General features: G+C 49.2%; 1 protein-coding gene and 1 non-coding gene across 3 annotated transcripts in view; one reads left to right on the forward strand and one right to left on the reverse strand.

Moving 5' to 3' along the window:
- Positions 1-18,749, forward strand: part of si:ch211-236l14.4 (SITS-binding protein) — a 274,084-nt gene that overhangs the window by 168,925 nt on the left and 86,410 nt on the right. The window lies entirely within an intron of this gene.
- On the reverse strand, positions 8,245-8,317 carry trnaf-gaa. Its single transcript has one exon. It is a non-coding gene; the product is annotated as a tRNA-Phe (tRNA).

An 18,749-nucleotide genomic window follows, 5' to 3' on the forward strand; every position in this document is an offset into this window, starting at 1 on the left:
ACAATCTGGTCCAGCTTGAGGAGGATACCATCAATCACCATCAGGCCGACCTTCACATTGTAAAACTGAGGGCACTGCTCTTTCTGCCAGCCATTGCTGAGGTGGTGCATGACATGCTTCAGGAGGGGGTCTTTGGCTGTCTCCTCGCGGATACGAAGCACCTTCTTGTCAGACGCCGGGAGGGTGCTAGCACACAGCTGTACCTGTGATTCAATCTGCCGGATGATTTCTAGCGGTTCACTAGACAATGTGATGGAGCGGGACAATGCATCAGCGATGATAAGCTCCTTGCCAGGCGTGTACACTAAGTCAAAGTCGTACCTTCTGAGTTTGAGGAGGATGCGCTGCAACCGAGACGTCATGTCCTTGTGGATAATGTGGACCAGAGGCCTGTGATCCGTCTCGACAGTGAATGTCGGCGGCCGTAGACATAGTCATGAAACTTGAGAATGCCAGTGAGAAGATCTAGGCATTCCTTCTCTATTTGCGCATACCTTGTTTCAGTGGGCGTCATGGCCCTTGGTGCGTAGGCTACCGGTGCCCAGGATGAAGTGTCATCGCGTTGAAGCAGCACCGCACCGATGCCATCCTGGCTCGCATCTGTTGAGATCTTTGTCTCCCTGTCTGGGTCGAAAAATGCCAAGGCGGGTGCAGTGGTGAGCTTGGTTTTCAGCTCCAACCAGTCTGCCTGATGTGTTGCCTTCCACTCAAATGGAGTGGACTTTTTCACCAGGTTTTGTATGGCCATGGTGTTTTGTGGTGTTTGGGATGAACTTGCCCAGAAATTTTTATTTAAAAAAAAAAATAACTTTTATTCAAATTTTCACATTTTGTTTTTACCGTTCTGCCAGGAGATCTAGGATTAAGCAGTCTCTTGGTAGCATGTTGTGTTATGTACTCTGGGATAACACAGGCTGCAACTGGATGCAGCTTTAACCAAAAGATACTCCAGACCTTGAAATTATTTCAATCTGATTTATTGAACCAGTAGCACAGTTAGCACAGTTCTCTATGAGTTCGACTCTCTGCTAACCTAAGTGTGGTTACTCTGTCTGACTGAACCAGACTAGCTCTTAGCCACGTGCTGGAGGTGTGATACTGTAAATACACCCTGACTCACTCTGTAGATGTTCATCAGTGGAAAGAGGCGGTGTGTGTGTGCCTCATGCCTTTTATAGTGAGATACCACCCCTGAGTGTCCTGCCTGCTCATTGGTCATGTCCTGTTCTCTGTGTTTATTAGCTGCCTGTCTGTGCCTGTCTGTAGATCATTATCTGCATGTCTGCATATCATGACAGGATCCAGTCCAGTTCAGCAGTTTCAAAGTTTCATTTGCTAGTTCTTGTTTCAAACACTCTGTGGATTTGAGATCCTAGAACCCATTCACCAGTTAATCTCAGCACACTGAATAGCTTGTTAGAAAATGGTTCAGAAGGAGGCAATTAAGCAAGGTTTGCAAAGGCTCAACATGTGCGCAGTGTAGAGGTTGGATTACTCCGTTTCAAATTCTGTGCTGCACCCATCCTGGGAGTGTTTGATGGCATCAGTGTAGAGGGAGCTTTACTCTGTATCTAGCCTTGTGTTGTATCTGTCCTGAGAGTGTTTGATGGGGACAATGTAGAGGGAGCTGTACTCTGTATTTAGCCTTGTGTTGTACCTATCCTGGGAGTGTTTGATGGGCCAGTGTAGAGGGAGCTTTACTCTATATCTGAACCAGTGCTGTACTGCCTTGGGAGTGTTAAATAGGACAGTATGGAGGCAGCTTCACTCTGTATCTAATCCTGTGCACAGTTAGAAGTTTTACAACACCAGGTTAAAGTCTGACAGGTTTATTTGGAATCACAAGCTTTCGGAGCATGGCTCCTTTACTCACCTAATGAAGGGGCTATGCTCCGAAAGCTAGTGATTCCAAATAATCCTATTGGACTTTAACCTGATGGTGTAAGACTTCTTACTATGCCCATCCCAGTCTAACCCCATGCAGTACATGTCCTGGGAGACTTTGATGTGCACAGTGTAGAGGGAGCTTTACTCTGTATCTAACCCCGTGCTGTACCTGCCCTGGGAATGTTTGATGGGGACAGCATAGAGGGAGCTTTACTTTGTATCTAAGCCGGTGCTGTACCTGTCTTGGAAGTATTAAATTGGACAGTGTAGAGGCAGCTTTATCTGGACTCTGTATCTAACCCGTGCTGTACCTGTACTGAGAGTGTTTGATGGGGACAGTGTAGAAGGAGCTTTACTCTGTATCTAACCCCGTGCTGTACCTGTCCTGGGAGTGTTTGATGGGGACAGTGTAGAAGGAGCTTTACTCTGTATCTAACCCGTGCTGTACCTGTACTGAAAGTGTTTGATGGGGACAGTGTAGAAGGAGATTTACTTTGTATCTAACCCTGTGCTCTACCAGTCCTGGGGGTGCTTCATTGATTTAGTACAGAGGCACCTTTCCTCTGTATCTAACCGTGTTCTGTACCTGTCCTGGGAGTGTTTGATGGGTGTCATAATATACACACAAGTATATGATGGTGCACAGACAGGCAGTGATTGACATACGGGATTACCAATGAACACACAGAACACAGCAGCCAATCACCAGACAGGACACGGCCACTATAAAGTCAGAGGGCACTAGTTTGCCCATGCTCTTGGGATGCAGCCTCTGAGACAGTCAGAGCCTGTGAGCAACAGCTAGAACATCCACCATATGGTAGTAAGATAGTCTGGTCAGGTTAGCCTCAGATCTCCAGTCAACTCAGCATAGTGTCAACCCACAGTTAGAGTATGTATAGTAGTTAAGAGTTCAATAAAATAGAGTTGCATTTCGTCAAATGTTGGAAGCCTGTCACTCTCACTGCTACAGTAAACGCAGTCCTCGCAGACCCAGCATACCCAACACATCATGGTACCAGTGAGTCATGTTAGAGTTTGACGGACCTACCTTGAGATAGTCTGCCTTTGACCAGCGATAAGCCATCCGGTAACATGGACAGCGTCCACCCTCCCCCGCTGCTCCGCATCGCTGGCAAACTCGGTGCAAACTGGAAGATTTTTAAGCAGAAGTTTCAGCTGTATCTTGAAGCCACCGACCTCGAAGCCGCATCGGATGCCAGGAAGATCGCTCTCTTCCTCTCTACAGCCGGGGACCACGCTATTCACATTTTTAACTCCCTCACCTTTGCTGAAGGTGAGGACAGGACAAAGTTCAAAACAGTCCTGCTGAAGTTCGACAGCCACTGTGACATCGAAGTCAACGAGAGCTTTGAACGTTATGTGTTCCAGCAGAGGCTTCAGGGTAAGGATGAACCTTTTCAGTCCTTCTTAACCCATCTCCGCATCCTCGCGCAACCCTGTAACTACGGCTCCACTTCCGACTCCATGATTCGCGACCAGATCATTTTCGGGGTCCACTCCGATCCCCTTTGCCAGCAGCTCCTTAAAGTTAAGCAGCTCACGCTCACCATCGCCATCGAGACCTGCGCCCTACATGAGCACGCTAATAACCGGTACTCCCATATCAAGGCGGCAGAGACGGCGCGGCAAGGCCCCCACGATGCGGAGCGGGTGCAGGCCGTAAAACAGTTCCAGGACCTGAGTCTGGATGAGGGCTGCCATTTTGCGCGCTTTTCCCGGGCTCCTGCGCATGCGCGCAACGACCGAGGGGACGACAAGGCCGACGACCGAACTGCGCACATCGTTCAACCGCACCGCGCATGCGCGGTGGCGCACGGAGCGTTCTGACGTTGGCGCCATGACGTGCAATAACTGTGGCTCCGCCCACTTAAAGCGGCAATGTCCCGCAAAATCTCGACGCTGTCGCCAGTGTGGCAAGCTTGGCCACTACGCAGCCCTGTGCAGATCTGCTCAACTGCCCACCACAAGGCGATCCCAGCTGCAGCGCAGGAACGTCCGGTCAGTGCAGCAATCCGTTGCAGACTCCGACTCCGACATGGTTCCAGATCCAGACACCGAGGATCTCACATCCCCATTCCGGGTGGGCATCATCACCAAGCATATGATGTTTTCCAAAAAAATAGGCTAAACAACTCCCAATGATGAGCATTGATCCGGACGACGAGTAGTGTGCCACCCTTACGGTCAACAAGTCTCGCATACGCTTCAGGCTGGACACCGGCGCTTCAGCGAACCTCATTTCGAAGTCTGACCTGGATACCATCCACGTCAAGCCGAGCATTCTTCCATCGGCCTGCCAGCTTCTCGACTACAATGGCAACGCCATTGCTGCCAGTGGCTCATGCCAGCTTGTGGTATCCCATCGTTCTTCAAAAGCCACCCTGCGTTTTGAAATTGTAGGGTCCAAAAAAGCTTCCTTGCTCAGTGCTCAGGCCTGCAAAATCCTGAATCTTGTGCAGCAGGTTCACACCATGTTGCTCGCTGAGGCATCAGCCTCGCCAGATGCCAACTTCCAAACGCAATTAGATGACATCATAGCACGATACCACAGCGTCTTCGAAGGTATGGGCACACTCCCCTACAGATACAAAATATTTCTGAAACCGAATGCCACACCTGTGATTCATGCACCCCGTCGGGTGATGCCACCCCTTAAGGACCTCCTCAAACAGCAGCTGCAAGACCTCCAGGACCAGGGCGTCATTTCTAAGGTCACGGAACCCACGGACTGGATTAGCTCCATGGTTTGTGTCAGAAAACCGTCAGGGGAACTTCGCATTTGTATCGACCCCAATGATTTGAACCGTAGCATCATGAAGGAACACTACCTTATCCCTAAGCGAGAAGAGCTAACCAGCAAAATGGCTCATGTCAAGCTTTTCACGAAGCTGGGTGCCTCCAAGGGGTTTTGGCAAATACAGCTGGATACATCCAGTCGAAAGCTCTGCACATTTAACACCCCGTTTGGTCGTTGCTGTTTCAACCAGATGCCCTTTGGCATCATTTCTGCCTCGGAGGTGTTCCACCGAATAATGGAGCAAATGATGGAGGGCATCGAGGGGGTGCGAGTGTACGTCGATGTCATCATTGTCTGGTCCACGACTCCGCGGGAACACATCGATCGCCTCAAGCGAGTGTTCCATAGGATCCACGAGAATGACCTCCGACTCAACAGAGCCAAATGCTTGTTCGGTCAACCAGAATTCGTTGCCCGCCACAGAGACTGAACTTATAGACTGAATGTTGCATTGCCTTGTGCTTCGTTTACACATCTGTACATATTGTTTCTTCCTAATTTGTTGTATGCACTCTATATGCACTAGACACCTTCCCATGTAAATACGTTCACGTATTTTGTATATAGTCAGGCTCCTACTCATGTAAATACGCTCACATACTTTGTAAATAGTCAGGCTCATACACAAACTCACTATTTATTGACATATATACATTTTTTTTTAAAAGAGGGGAAATGTCATAATATACACACAAGTATATGATGGTTCACAGACAGGCATTGATTGACACACGGGATGACCAATGAACACACAGAACACAGCAGCCAATCACCAGACAGGACACGGCCTATATTTAAACCCAGAGGGCACTAGTTTTCCCGCGCTCTCACTGCTACAGTAAACGCAGTCCTCGCAGACCCAGCATACCCAACACATCAATGGGGACAGTGTAGATGGAGCTTTACTCTGTATCTAACCCCGTGCTGTACCTGTCCTGGGAGTGTTTGACGGGGACAGTGTAGAGGGAGCTTTACTCTGTGTCTAACCCTGTGCTGTACCTGTCCTGGGAGTGTTTGATGGGGACAGTGTAGAGGGAGCTTTACTCTGTGTCTAACCCTGTGCTGTACCTGTCCTGGGAGTGTTTGACGGGGACAGTGTAGAGGGAGCTTTACTCTGTGTCTAACCCTGTGCTGTACCTGTCCTGGGAGTGTTTGATGGGGACAGTGTAGAGGGAGCTTTACTCTGTATATAACCATGTGCAGTACCTGTCCTGGGAGTGTTTGATGGGACAATGTAGAGGGAGCTTTAGTCTGTATCTAACCCTGTGTTGTACCTGTCCTGGGAGTGTTTGACGGGGACAGTGTAGAGGGAGCTTTACTCTGTGTCTAACCCTGTGCTGTACTTGTCCTGGGAGTGTTTGATGGGGACAGTGTAGAGGGAGCTTTACTCTGTATATAACCATGTGCAGTACCTGTCCTGGGAGTGTTTGACGGGGACAGTGTAGAGGGAGCTTTACTCTGTATCTAACCCTGTGCTGTACCTGTCCTGGGAGTGTTTGGTGGGGACAGCATAGAGGGAGCTTTACTTTGTATCTAACCCCATGCTGTTGGTTAAAAAATATTTTATTCATGGAATTTTTATACAACAAACAAAAGCAGAAGAATAATCATACAACATTATAAATAACCAACTCCCACTCCGCCCCCGCTGTCTAATATCACCCACCTTCTCCCATCCTGCCATCCCCATTTTAACCCCTTTACCCCTCCTTCCCCCCCTTTGCTGACCCTTCAATCCTCCTTAAAGAAGTCAATAAAAGGCTTCCACCTCCGGGTGAACCCATCACCAGACCCCCTCAAGATAAACTTGACCTTTTCTCCCCTCAGGAATTCTGCTACGTCGCTCACCCAAACCTCCGCTTTTGGTGGCTCTGAGTTCCTCCATCCGAGCAAGATCCGTCTCCGAGCTATCAGGGAGGCAAAGGCCAAGCCATCGGCCTCTCTCACCCTCTGGACACATGGATCTTCCAACACCCCAAATATCGCTATCTCTGGACTCGGGGCCACCTTCACCCCAGCACCTCGGTCTTTATGTCCGCAATCCCTGGCAGAACCCCTTCTGTTTCGGACTTGCCCAAAACTTGTGGACGTGATTCGTGGACCTCCCCACACACCGCCCACACCTAACCTCTACACCTTCAAAAAACCTATCATCCGTGTTCCCGTCATATTTGTTCTTTGAATTACTTTAAACTGAATAGGCTTAGCTTCGCACACGGCGAGAACGCATTCACCCTCTGCAGGGCCTCAGCCCATGTCCCGCCTCCAGCTCCCCCTTCCACAAGGGCCCCCTCCCAGTCCATCAATTCCTCTTACCTCGGATACCTTCCCCTCCTCCTTCGACTGTACCTCATTCTGCAACCCCAAGGGCGGCAGCCCAGGAAAGGACGCCACCTCTCTCCTCACAAAATCCCGAACCTGCAGTTACCTAAAACTGTTCCCCCTGGGCTACTCTTCCTCCAGATCCTCCAGCTTTGCAAATCTGCCCCCTGCATGCAGGTCACCTATCTTCTCAATCCCCGTCTACCGCCACTCCCGAAAGTTTGCATCCAGTCCACCCCACCCAGCGCAAACCTGTGGTTGTCACAGATTGGTGCCCACACTGAGGCACCCTCCAGTCCCAAATGCTGTCTCCAATGCCCCCACACCTTTAAAGCCGACACCCCCACTGGGTTCACAGAGTGTCTGACGGGTGAGAACTGCAGAGGCGCTGTCAACAACGCCCTTAAGCGCGTTCCCCGACATGAAGCACCTCCATCCGCCCCCATGCCAACCCCTCCCCTGAAACACAAACAGAAACCTTGGCAGCACCCGTTCCGCCAGTGACAATGGCAGCACATCCCACCTGTTAAAGTCCCCCTTCATCTGCTCCACCAACCGAGTCAAGTTTAGCTTGTCCAGCTGCGCCCAGCCCCGCATCACCTGGATGCCCAAGTATCCAAAATTCACCCTCACTACCTTGAACGGCAGCTGCCTAATCTCCTCTCCTGCCCTCTAATCTCAATCAGGAACACCTCACTTTTTCCCATATTCAACATGTACCCAGATAACCGGCTAAATTCCTCCAAAATCCCCAGAATTCCCTCAATACCGGCCAATGGGTCCAAAATGTATAACAGCAGGTCGTCTGTGTACAGCGAGACCCCATGCTCAGTGCCCTCCTGCTCAATCCCTCTCCAATCCCCCGGCGCCCAAAGCGCCATTGCCAGTGGCTCTATCACCAAAGTGAAGAGCAACAGGGAGAACGGGAACCCCTGCCTCAGTCCCTCATGCAACCTAAAATATCTCGAACTCACTCGGTTCATCGCCACACTTGCGACCGGTGCCTTGTATAATGAAAATCGCTTATTGTCATGAGTAGGCTTCAATGAAGTTACTGTGAAAAGCCACTAGTCGCCACATTCTGGCGCCTGTTCGGGGAGGCTGGCATGGGAATTGAACCGTGCTGCTGGCCTGCCTTGGTCTGCTTTAAAAGCCAGCGATTTAGCCCACTGTGCTAAACCAGCCCCTAGCAAGTAATCGCTGACCCGGTGAGATGCCAAAACCCGGGATTGAAGCAGGGACCTTTAGATCTTCAGTCTAATGCTCTCCCAACTGAGCTATTTCGGCTGGAGAAGTTTTTTTTTAACAACCAAACCCAGTCCACAAACCCCTGCCCAAATCCAAACCGCCCCAGCACCTCCCACAGATAGTCCCACTCCACCCAATTAAAAGCCTTCTCTGCATTCAACGCCACCACCACCTCCACCTCCTGCCCCTCTGAAGGCACCATAATTACAATGAGTAGCTTCATATTTGTTGACAACTGCCTCGCTTTTACAAAACCAGTTTGACCCTCGCCTATTACCCTCAGGACATAGTCCTTGATTCGCAAAGCCAACACCTTCGCCAATAACTTGGCGTCTACGTTCAATAATGATATTGAGTGGTACGTCCCACACTGCTCCGGATCCTTGTCCTTTTTCAATATGGATGCCTGCGATAATGTAGGGTGGAGTTTCCCCCTCTTCCAAGCCTCGTTATACATTCTCACCAGCAGTTGCCCCAGGATCCCCAAAAAACCCATCTGGACCCGGGGCCTTCCCTGCCTGCATCGCCCTCATGCTCTCCATCACCTCTCTCAACCCGATTGGGCCCCCGATTGGGCCCCCAATCCCTGAATCAACTCCTCCACCTTGGGAAACTCCAACCTGTCCAGGAACACCCCCTGCCAGCCTAGGTTTCCGACTCATATAATCGCCTCCAAAACGCCTCAAACACATCGTTCATCCCTTGGGGTCCAACACCACTCTACCCATCTCGTCCTTTACTCTGCCAATCTCTCTCGCCGCCTCTTGCTTCCTCAACTGGTGGACCAGCATAAGACATAGGAGCAAAATTAGGCCACTTGGCCCATCGGGTCTGCTCCGCCATTCAATCATGGCTGATATTTTTCTCATCCCCATTCTCCTGCCTTCTCCCCACAACCCCTGATCCCCTTATTGATCAAAAACCTATCTATCTCTGTAGGGGGCAGCAGGGTAGCATGGTGGTTAGCATAAATGCTTCACAGCTCCAGGGTCCCAGGTTCAGTTCCCGGCTGGGTCACTGTCTGTGCGGAGTCTGCACGTCCTCCCCCTGTGTGCGTGGGTTTCCTCCGGGTGCTCCGGTTTCCTCCCACAGTCCAAAGATGTGCGGGTTAGGTGGATTGGCCATGCTAAATTGCCCGTAGTGTCCTAATAAAAGTAAGGTTAAGGGGGGGGGGTTGTTGGGTTACGGGTATAGGGTGGATACGTGGGTTTGAGTAGGGTGATCATGGCTCGGCACAACATTGAGGGCCGAAGGGCCTGTTCTGTGCTGTACTGTTCTATGTTCTAAAGACACTCAGTGATTTGGCCTCCACAGCTTTCTGTGGAAATGGGTTCCACAGATCACCACCCTCTGGCTGAAGAAATTCCTCTTCATCTCTGTTTTAAAGGATTGTCCCTTCAGTCTGAGGTTGTATCTTCTGCTTCTAGTTTTTCCGCCAAGTGGAAACATCCTCTCCACGTCCACTCTATCCAGGCCTCGCAGTATCCTGCTTCAATAAGAACCCCGTCTGCCGCCACTCCCGAAAGTTTGCATCCAGTCCACCCCACCCAGCGCAAACCTGTGGTTGTCACAGATTGGTACCCACATCTGGAAGAAAATAGACTTATCAGTGATAGGCAGCATGGTTTTGTGCAGGGAAGGTCATGTCTTACAAACCTAATAGAATTCTTTGAGGAAGTGACAAAGTTAATTGATGAGGGAAGGGCTGTAGATGTCGTATACATGGATTTTAGTAAGGCGTTTGATAAGGTTTCCCATGGCAGGTTGTTGGAAAAAGTGAAGTCGTATGGGGTTCAGGGTGTACTAGCTAGATGGATAAAGAACTGTCTGGGCAACAGGAGACAGAGAGTAGTGGTGGAAGGGAGTGTCTCAAAATGGAGAAAGCTGACTAGTGGTGTTCCACAGAGATCCGTGCTCGGACCACTGTTGTTTGTGATATACATAAATGATCTGGACGAAGGTATAAGTGGTCTGATGAGCAAGTTTGCAGATGATACTAAGATTAGTGGAGTTGCAGATAGCGAGGAGGACTGTCAGAGAATACAGCAAAATATGGATAGATTGGAGAGTTGGGCAGAGAAATGGCAGATGGAGTTCAATCCAGGCAAATGCGAGGTGATGCATTTTGGAAGATCTAATTCAAGAGCGGACTGTACGGTCAATGGAAGAGTCCTGGGGAAAATTGATGTACAGAGAGGTCTGGGAGTTCAGATCCATTGTACCCTGAAGGTGGCAACGCAGGTCGATAGAGTGGTCAAGAAGGCATACAGCATGCTTGCCTTCATTGGACGGGGTATTGAGTACAAGAGTCGGCAGGTCATGTTACAGTTGTATAGGACATTGGTTCGGCCACATTTGGAATGCTGCGTGCAGTTCTGGTCACCACATTACCAGAGGATGTGGATGCTTCGGAGAGGGTGCAGAGGAGGTTCACCAAGATGTTGCCTGGTATGGAGGGTGCTAGCTATGAAGAAAGGTTGAGTAGATTAGGATTGTTTTCGTTGGAAAGACGGAGGTTGAGGGGGGACCTGATTGAGGTCTACAAAATTATGAGAGGTATGGACAGGGTGGATAGCAACAAGCGTTTTCCAAGAGTGGGGGTGTCAATTACAAGGGGTCACGATTTCAAGGTGAGAGGGGGAAAGTTTAAGGGAGATGTGTGTGGAAAGTTTTTTACGCAGAGGGTGGTGGGTGCCTGGAACGCTTTGCCAGCGGAGGTGGTAGAGGCGGGCACGATAGCATCATTTAAGATGCATCTAGACCAGGGGTGGGCAAACTACAGCCCACGGGCCGCATGCGGCCCGCCAAAGGTCTTTATGCGGCCCCACCAAGATCAAGTCATAAAAAAATAAAAAATAAATTTTTTTTTTAAAAAGGTTAATGGGGGGGGGGGGGGGGGGTGGGGGGGGGGGGGGCTGTTGAGTTACTGGTATAGGGTGGATACGTTGACTTGAGTAGGGTGATCATTGCTCGGCACAACATGTGTTTCATGTGAAGTTACTACTTTAAAATATTAATTAATAAAAATTAATTGCTTTTTTTTCTTTAAACTGAGTTACTTTGTTTTTCAAATAAATGTGTTTCATGTAAAGTTTCTACTTTATTAATTAATAAAAATTAATTGCTTTTTTTTTCTTTCAAACCTTTTATTTTGGCTATTTTAAATATTAATTATTTTACTTAATATACTATGCGGCCCTTTAAAATTGTGAATTTCTGAATGTGGCCCTAGCATGGAAAAGTTTGCCCACCCCTGATCTAGACAGATATATGAATGGGCGGGGAACAGAGGGAAGTAGATCCTTGGAAAATAGGCGACAGGTTTAGATAAAGGATCTGGATCGGCGCAGGCTGGGAGGGCCGAAGGGCCTGTTCCTGTGCTGTAATTTTCTTTGTTTGTTCTTTGTTTTTAACTCTTATACGGTGGAAAAATGACTATGAGAGTCAGTATATAAAACAGAACAATATTTATTCACGCCTACACAATGGTTATGTTATTCAATCACAATCCCAATCATAGGTTACACTATCCCCCAATAGTTCCAATATCTTGGCAATGACTGACAAGCATTAGGCAGATACAAACCTGTTTTCTGTAGTTCTGGTCTTATAGTCCTCTGTTAGGTGGTTATCAATCTGGTTCTCTTCTGGCACTGGCCTGCCTTCTGTTGGTAGTGTGGATGGTCTCCTTCGTCGGCTGGTGGAAGTCACCTTAGTTAGTTACTGCTGCTCCAGAGAAAGAATGAATCCGTGCAGTAAATCTTATGCTGTTTGAATTTCGTGACTCTTTTTGGTGGGCGGTCTCTGGGTCATTTGTCAATCAATTGATCAGAGCTCAATCAGCCTGATCGATAAAGTCCAATCAGGGGCTGCCACATCAATTTTGGGGTGGGCACTCAGTGGCCATACTTGAAGGTGTTGGAAACATGTAGTCCCTTCCAAATAAGGAAGTTAAGAGCCGCTATGTCTGGTAAACAATTATGATTAACAAGACAGCTCTATTGATCCTGTTGGTAATCTGGAGATAGCCCTTTACTTACGTTATTCACATCAAGCTGTGAAATTGTTTGAAGTCTGCAAAGCCTTTTCCTGCAGCTTTATTTGATCTGCTTGCAGCCTGCTTGCCCATACCCTTGAACACGTTTCACAGCATCCCTTGCTAGATGAAGAGTCTTCATCTGGTGGCGCAAACAATGTGGGTGGACTGTCATTGTCTTGCTGTTGTTCTTCATTTGGGCTTGGACTGTCATCGTCGCTTTGTTTTTCACTGGAGCATGACAGACCCTCATGGTCGTCCTGCTGTGCACTGGAGTGTGGTAGACTGTCATAGTCTTCTTGCTGTTTGCTTGAGCATGGCAGACCTGCATCGTCTGTTGCTAGTTGGTCAGAGGAGGTTGCTAGACCCTCATGGTCTTGTTCCTGCAAGGATTGCGCGTTGGAGTCTTGCGTTGCTTCTATCGTGGAGGCTGTCCACGAGCTCAATGCGGAGGCTTGTGACACTGGAGTCACTTCTTGTTCATGCAAGGACTGCGGTGTGGAGACTTGTGTGTCTTCTATCGTGGAGTCTGTCCACGAGCTCAATGCGGAGGCTTGTGACACTGGAGTCACTTGTGTGTACAAGGACTGCGCTCTGGAGTCTTGCGTTTCTTCAATCGTGGAGTCTGTCCACGAGCTCGCTGTGGAGGCTTGTGACACTGGAGTCACTTCTTGTTCATGCAAGGACTGCGGTGTGGAGACTTGTGTGTCTTCTATCGTGGAGTCGGGAACCTTTAGCGGTGTGTGGACCACTCTCTGTGTGGCAGCAGGCTGCTCTCTGTGGGTTTGTACCGCTCTCTGTCTCTTGGTTTCAGGCCGCAGCATAATCCTGCCCTCACGAGTCGGGATATCGTAGATGCTGGGCTGAAGATCCTCAAATGCAAAGAATGAATCCGCGTCTGCATCGGATTCAGTATGGGGGTCGCCATTTCTAATGAAAAAACCTTCGTCCGAGTCGTAGTCCTCTAGGACCATATCACCACTGTGTCGGAGCTGGCATTGGGCTTGCGATGTCCAGAGAAAATATAAAGGTCGATGTTGAAGTATTCAAGGTCTGAATCATCGGTTTGGGTGTGGGTAACTGCTAGTTGCAGGGTTCTTCGGAGGTTAATTTCATTATATGGTTCAATTTGAGGTATTGTGCTGTCATCCCAGGTGAAAGAAGGTTGTTTTATGGCTTTAAGAGATTCTTTTTTTTGATTTGGGACGTTTCACCTTTAAATGGGCGTGGTCCAGGGCCTTTGACGTCATGATGCCTGTGACGTCATACGTAGGAAGCGGTTGCGCATGCGCGTATCGCTGTTCCTGTGCTGGGGCTGTTTTTGCGAAGCCACGCATGCACAAACGGACCTTCCCGTTCTGTGCGCTTCACGCGCAACTGCGCATGTGCAGTACCTTTACAAAGCTGGCCGCCGATCAAAATTGTTCTCAGCTCCGGGATCTCAGCCTACTGGTAAGTACTAACGCTTTTCTTACCTTTTCTTGCTGGTTGGAGTGTGTTTTCCTCCAGTATTTACCGAATTTGTCCAGGACTGCCTGGAAGTTGCTCCTGTTTTGCCTTTTGGAGAACTTGAATTTTTAAAAGATTTCTTCTGCTCTGGCACCGGCGATGGTGAGCAGAAGCTCTGTCTTTGCAGCATCGGCCATGTCTTGTAGGTCGGCTGCTACCAGGAAGATCTCAAACCTTTGCCTGAATGCCCGCCAGTTTTCGCGGAGATCGCCGTGGCACTGGAGCCGCTGCGGAACCGGGATCTCGAACATCTTGCCTGAGTATTGTTGCTGGTTGTCACTGTACGCTGAGTTTTAGCTATATGGATTGAAACAGTTCACCGCTGGTACCATGTCTTGTTATGCTCTAGGTGTAGCATAAGCGGCTTCGTTGTGGAGACAGTCAGTGAGTAGAGACACAGGGTTGATTCAATATCACTCCCACCACATGGATTGTAGCAGACTGGTTAGTCAGTCTGAGTAGCTACAGAAGCATTAACAGTAGTGGCGAACCCGAGTAATAGAAGTGTAAATAGTTTAATAAACGTGTTGAAGTTATTTCCACGTCTGAACCTTCCTTTGTAAAGTGCACCAAAAGGAAGCCACTTATGCTACGCTTAGAGCATAACAAGACAACACAATGTCTTTTGAGTTACCCTTATTTAATTGTAATACCGTTACATCTGATTGCAGCTTCTCCCTCTCAAACTGCAGGGTAAATTCTAACATATTGTGGTCACTGTTCTCTAAGGGATCCTTCACCTTAATTTCCCTAATCAAGTCTGCCTCATTACACATCACCAAATCCAGAATTGCCTGTTCCCTAGTAGGCTCTGTCACAAGTTGCTCCAAAAAAAACATCTGAGACATTCCACAAATTCCTTTTCTTGGGATCCATTCCCAACCTGATTTTCCCAGTCCACCTGCATATTGAAGTCCCCTATGATTATTGTAATATTGCCTTTTTTACATGCCTTTTCTATCTCCTGATTTATTTTCTGCCCCACATTCTGACTACTGCTGGGGCCTGTACATAACTCCCATCAGGGTCTTTTTACCTTTGCGATTCCTCAACTCTACCCACAGAGATTCTATGCATTCTGATCCTATATCACTCCTTGCTGTCAATTTAACTTCATTCCTTACTGACAGTGCAACCCTGCCCACTTTGCCCATCTGCCTGTCGTTTCGATAGGACACATATCCTTGTATATTTAGATCCCAGCCCTGATCCCCTTGCAGCCACGTCTCTGTGATGCCCACAACATCATACTGGCCAATTTCAATGTGCGCAGCAAGCTCATTTACCTTGTTCCGTATACTGCACACGTTAAGGTACAACACCCTCAGTCCTGCATTGACCACCTCCCTTCTCACACTAGTCACCTTTTTTGCTCTGCCTGAGGGTGATGTTGTTCTTTTATTTTGGTTCCCTATTTCCCCTTCAGTAATTCCACCTTCTAAGCTCACATTCTGGTTCCCACCCCCTGCCATACTAGTTTAAATCCTCCCGAGTGAATTTAGCAAACCTCCCAGCCAGGATATCGTTGCCCATTTAGTTTAAATGCAACCTGTCCTTCATGTACAGGTCCCACGTGCCTGGAAGATATCCCAATGGTCCAAAAATCTGAAATTATCCCTCTTACACCACCAGTTTAGCCACGTGTTTAGCTGCACTATCCTCCTATTTTTAGCCTCCTTGGCACCTGGCACGAGGAGTAATCCTGTGATTACAACCGTAGAGGTCCTGCTTTTTAGTTTACCACCTAACGCTCTGAACTCCTTCTGCAGGACCTCATCACTCTTCCTGCCTATGTTGTTCATACCTATGTGTACTACGACCTCTGGCTGTTCACCCTCCCACTTCAGGATGTCCCGTGTTCGGACACAGACATCCTTGACCCTGGCACCAGGGAGGTAATACACCATCCTGGAGTCTCTTTCACATCCACAGAAGTGCCTATCCGTCCCCCATAACTATCGCTCTCCTGCACTTTGCCCTCCCCTGCTGAGCAACAGAGCCAGTTGTGGTGCCACTGTTCTGGCTGCTGTTGTTTTCCTCTGATAGGCTGTCCCCCTCAACAGTATCCAAAATGGTATACCTGTTAGAGAGGGGACAACCACAGGGGATTCCTGCGCTGACTGCCTGCCCTTTCTAGCAGTTACCCATCTGTCTGCCTGCTCCTTGGGTGTGACCACGTCTCTACAACTCCTATCTATGATGCTTACCGCTACCGGCATGCTCCTAAGTGCATCCTATTGCTGCTCCAACCGAACCACGCGTTCTGTGAGGAGCTGCCATTGGCTGCACTTGTTGCAGATGTAGTCAACCGAAACGCTGGAAGCGTCACAGATCTGAGATCTGTCACATCTCACACTGCACCCTGCTGAGTGACATTTAAGCACTAGTTAATTACTTTAAAATAAGTACTTGAATTATTCTTAGATTGAGTTACAATTAACTATATGCCCCAACTCTCTGCCCGCAGGTTCAGTTACTCCTCTACCTCGATTATTGATGAGTTTAAATTAGATTTTTTTTCAATGTTATTTTTTAAAAATTTAACATGTTTCCTACCAGCCAATCAGGTCACAGCTTTACTGTGATTTCACTTCAGTTTTCCCCCCACATTTTCAAAAGGCATTTGTATCACTTACCTTCCTGGGATGCTCTCTGGATCTCTCCTTGCAGATTAAAAATTACAAAAGCCAGAAGAAGGAAACAAAACAAAAAGGGAAAAGGCACCTCGTCCCACTCTGCACCGAAATACCTCACTGCTCCAAATGACCAAGTTCCAATTCCCACTCTGGATATCTCACTCACTTAGGATTCATATACTGGCCCTCTGTAACTGCCTTACCCCCTTCCCCGTGGACACTAACCCAAACTCCACCTGGAGCCTCTGTCACTCCTTCAACAGCCCTGCCTCTGGGTTCTCCGAATACCTTCTGTGCTCCCTCAGGATCTCATCTACCAGTCTTGCCATCACCTGCTCCGCCTTCTCCCTATGCGCCCGAGTTGAGATAAACTCCCTCTTAACCCTCGCTTTGAGTGCCTCCGACATGGTGGAGGCTATGACCTCCCCCATGTTATTTAGCTCCATGAACCCTCGAAGGCAGCCCTCACCCGCTCACACACCTCCTCACCTGCCAACGGCCCCACATCCAACTCCACTGCGGGCACTGGACCCCCAGTCCACTCGCAAATCTACCCAGTGTGATGCGTGGTCAGAGACCATGATCGCCGAATACTCCGAGTCAACCACCCCGGGCAGCAACGCCTTATCCAGCACAAAAAAGTCAATCTGGGAGTACACCTGGTGCATGTGGGAGAAGTACGAAAATTCCTTTGTCCTCAGTTTCCCAAACTTCCATAGGTTCACCAGCCCCCCCTCCCCTCCCCTCCCCCACCATATGCTCCATAAACCCTTTCAACTCCTTCTTCGCCACTGCAGACACCTTCACTGACCTCCGGCTCGACTGTTTCAAGCTCGGCTCCATAACCATATTAAAATCTACCCCAATGATCAACCAGTGTGAGTCCAAGTCATAATCTTCCCCAGCACCTGCATTATAAAGTCCCATCTCAGTTTGGGACTAAATGTTTACCAGGACCACCGACAACCCCTCCAGCTTTCCACTTACCATCACAAACCTCCCCCCGCCCCGGGTCTCCCACAATACTCCCCAACTCAAACGCCACTCGCTTATTCGCCAGTACCACCACCCCCCTCGTCTTCATATCCAGTCCTGAATGGAACACCTGCCCCACTCAACCTTTCCACACCTAGTCTGTTCCCCTATCTTTAAGTGCGTGAAGTGCAAGCTTCAGATTTCTGAGGTGCACAAACACACATGACCGTTTGACTGGCCATTCAGCCCCTCACGTTCCATGTGGCCAGCCTAGTCGGTGGGCTCCCCATCCCCCTCCCCTGCTGATCAGCCATACCCCTTTTTGGGCTGTTCCTGACCCACGTCACATGACCCTCCAGGCCCACCCTTGGATGTCCACCATCATCAACCCTTTTCTTACTGCGCCATATTAACTTCACCCTTGTCAGCAACCTTCCCCCCATCTCCCCCACTCATAAAGAAAATATCAACCACATCCAACCCTCCTACTCCCACCTCCTGACAACCCCCCACTGCACTCTCGTTAACTAGCCCGCCCAGCTAGCATGGTGGCCTATGCCCAAGGCCTCCAACCTCCCTACCCCCCCATTCCTCTTTCCCCCCCCCCATGCATACTCCCCTAAAGAGCAGGAAAGGGTGAACTCACCCGCGATGTTCCCCCATGAACAGCCTACCCTCCAAAAAGCCCACCATCAAAACAAGGAAACAATTCAAAGGGAAACATTTTTCAGAAAGCAAACACACGCCCAAACTCCTCCAAAGTTCAATGTCCTCAATCTCCTCCCATACCATCCTCCCTCATGAACTCCATCGCCTCTTCTGACGTACCAAAATAATATTCACGCTTCTCGAAAGGACAAACCAGGTATAGCACTCTGAACTTCACCCACTTCTTAAAGAGGGCAGGCCTGACCAGTTAAACCTGGCCCTCCCCTTCGCTAGTTCTGCTCCCAACTCCTGGTCCTGGTACACCCGCAGCTCATTCCCTTCCCAGGTACACATCCTCATCGGAAGATTTTCTCCTTATCCAGAAAGCGTGGCAACTGCACCACCATTGCCCTTGGCGGCTCGCCCGCCTGCGGCCTCCTCATCAGCGCCCTGTGCACTTGGTCGACCTCCTGGGGCCCGTCAAAGGCCCCCTCTCCCATCAGCTTCTCCAACATTCTAGCCGCGACGTGCCGGCCTCCGCACCTTCGATGCCTTCAGGCATCTCCGCGATCCTCAAATGTTGTCTTCTGGATCGATTCTCCAGATCCTCCACATTCTCCTTCAGCCTCTTCTGGGTCTCCCACATCACCACCACCTTGGCCATGAA

The sequence above is a fragment of the Scyliorhinus canicula genome, chromosome 9, assembly GCF_902713615.1.
Source record: "Scyliorhinus canicula chromosome 9, sScyCan1.1, whole genome shotgun sequence".
NCBI classification, from domain to species: domain Eukaryota; kingdom Metazoa; phylum Chordata; class Chondrichthyes; order Carcharhiniformes; family Scyliorhinidae; genus Scyliorhinus; species Scyliorhinus canicula.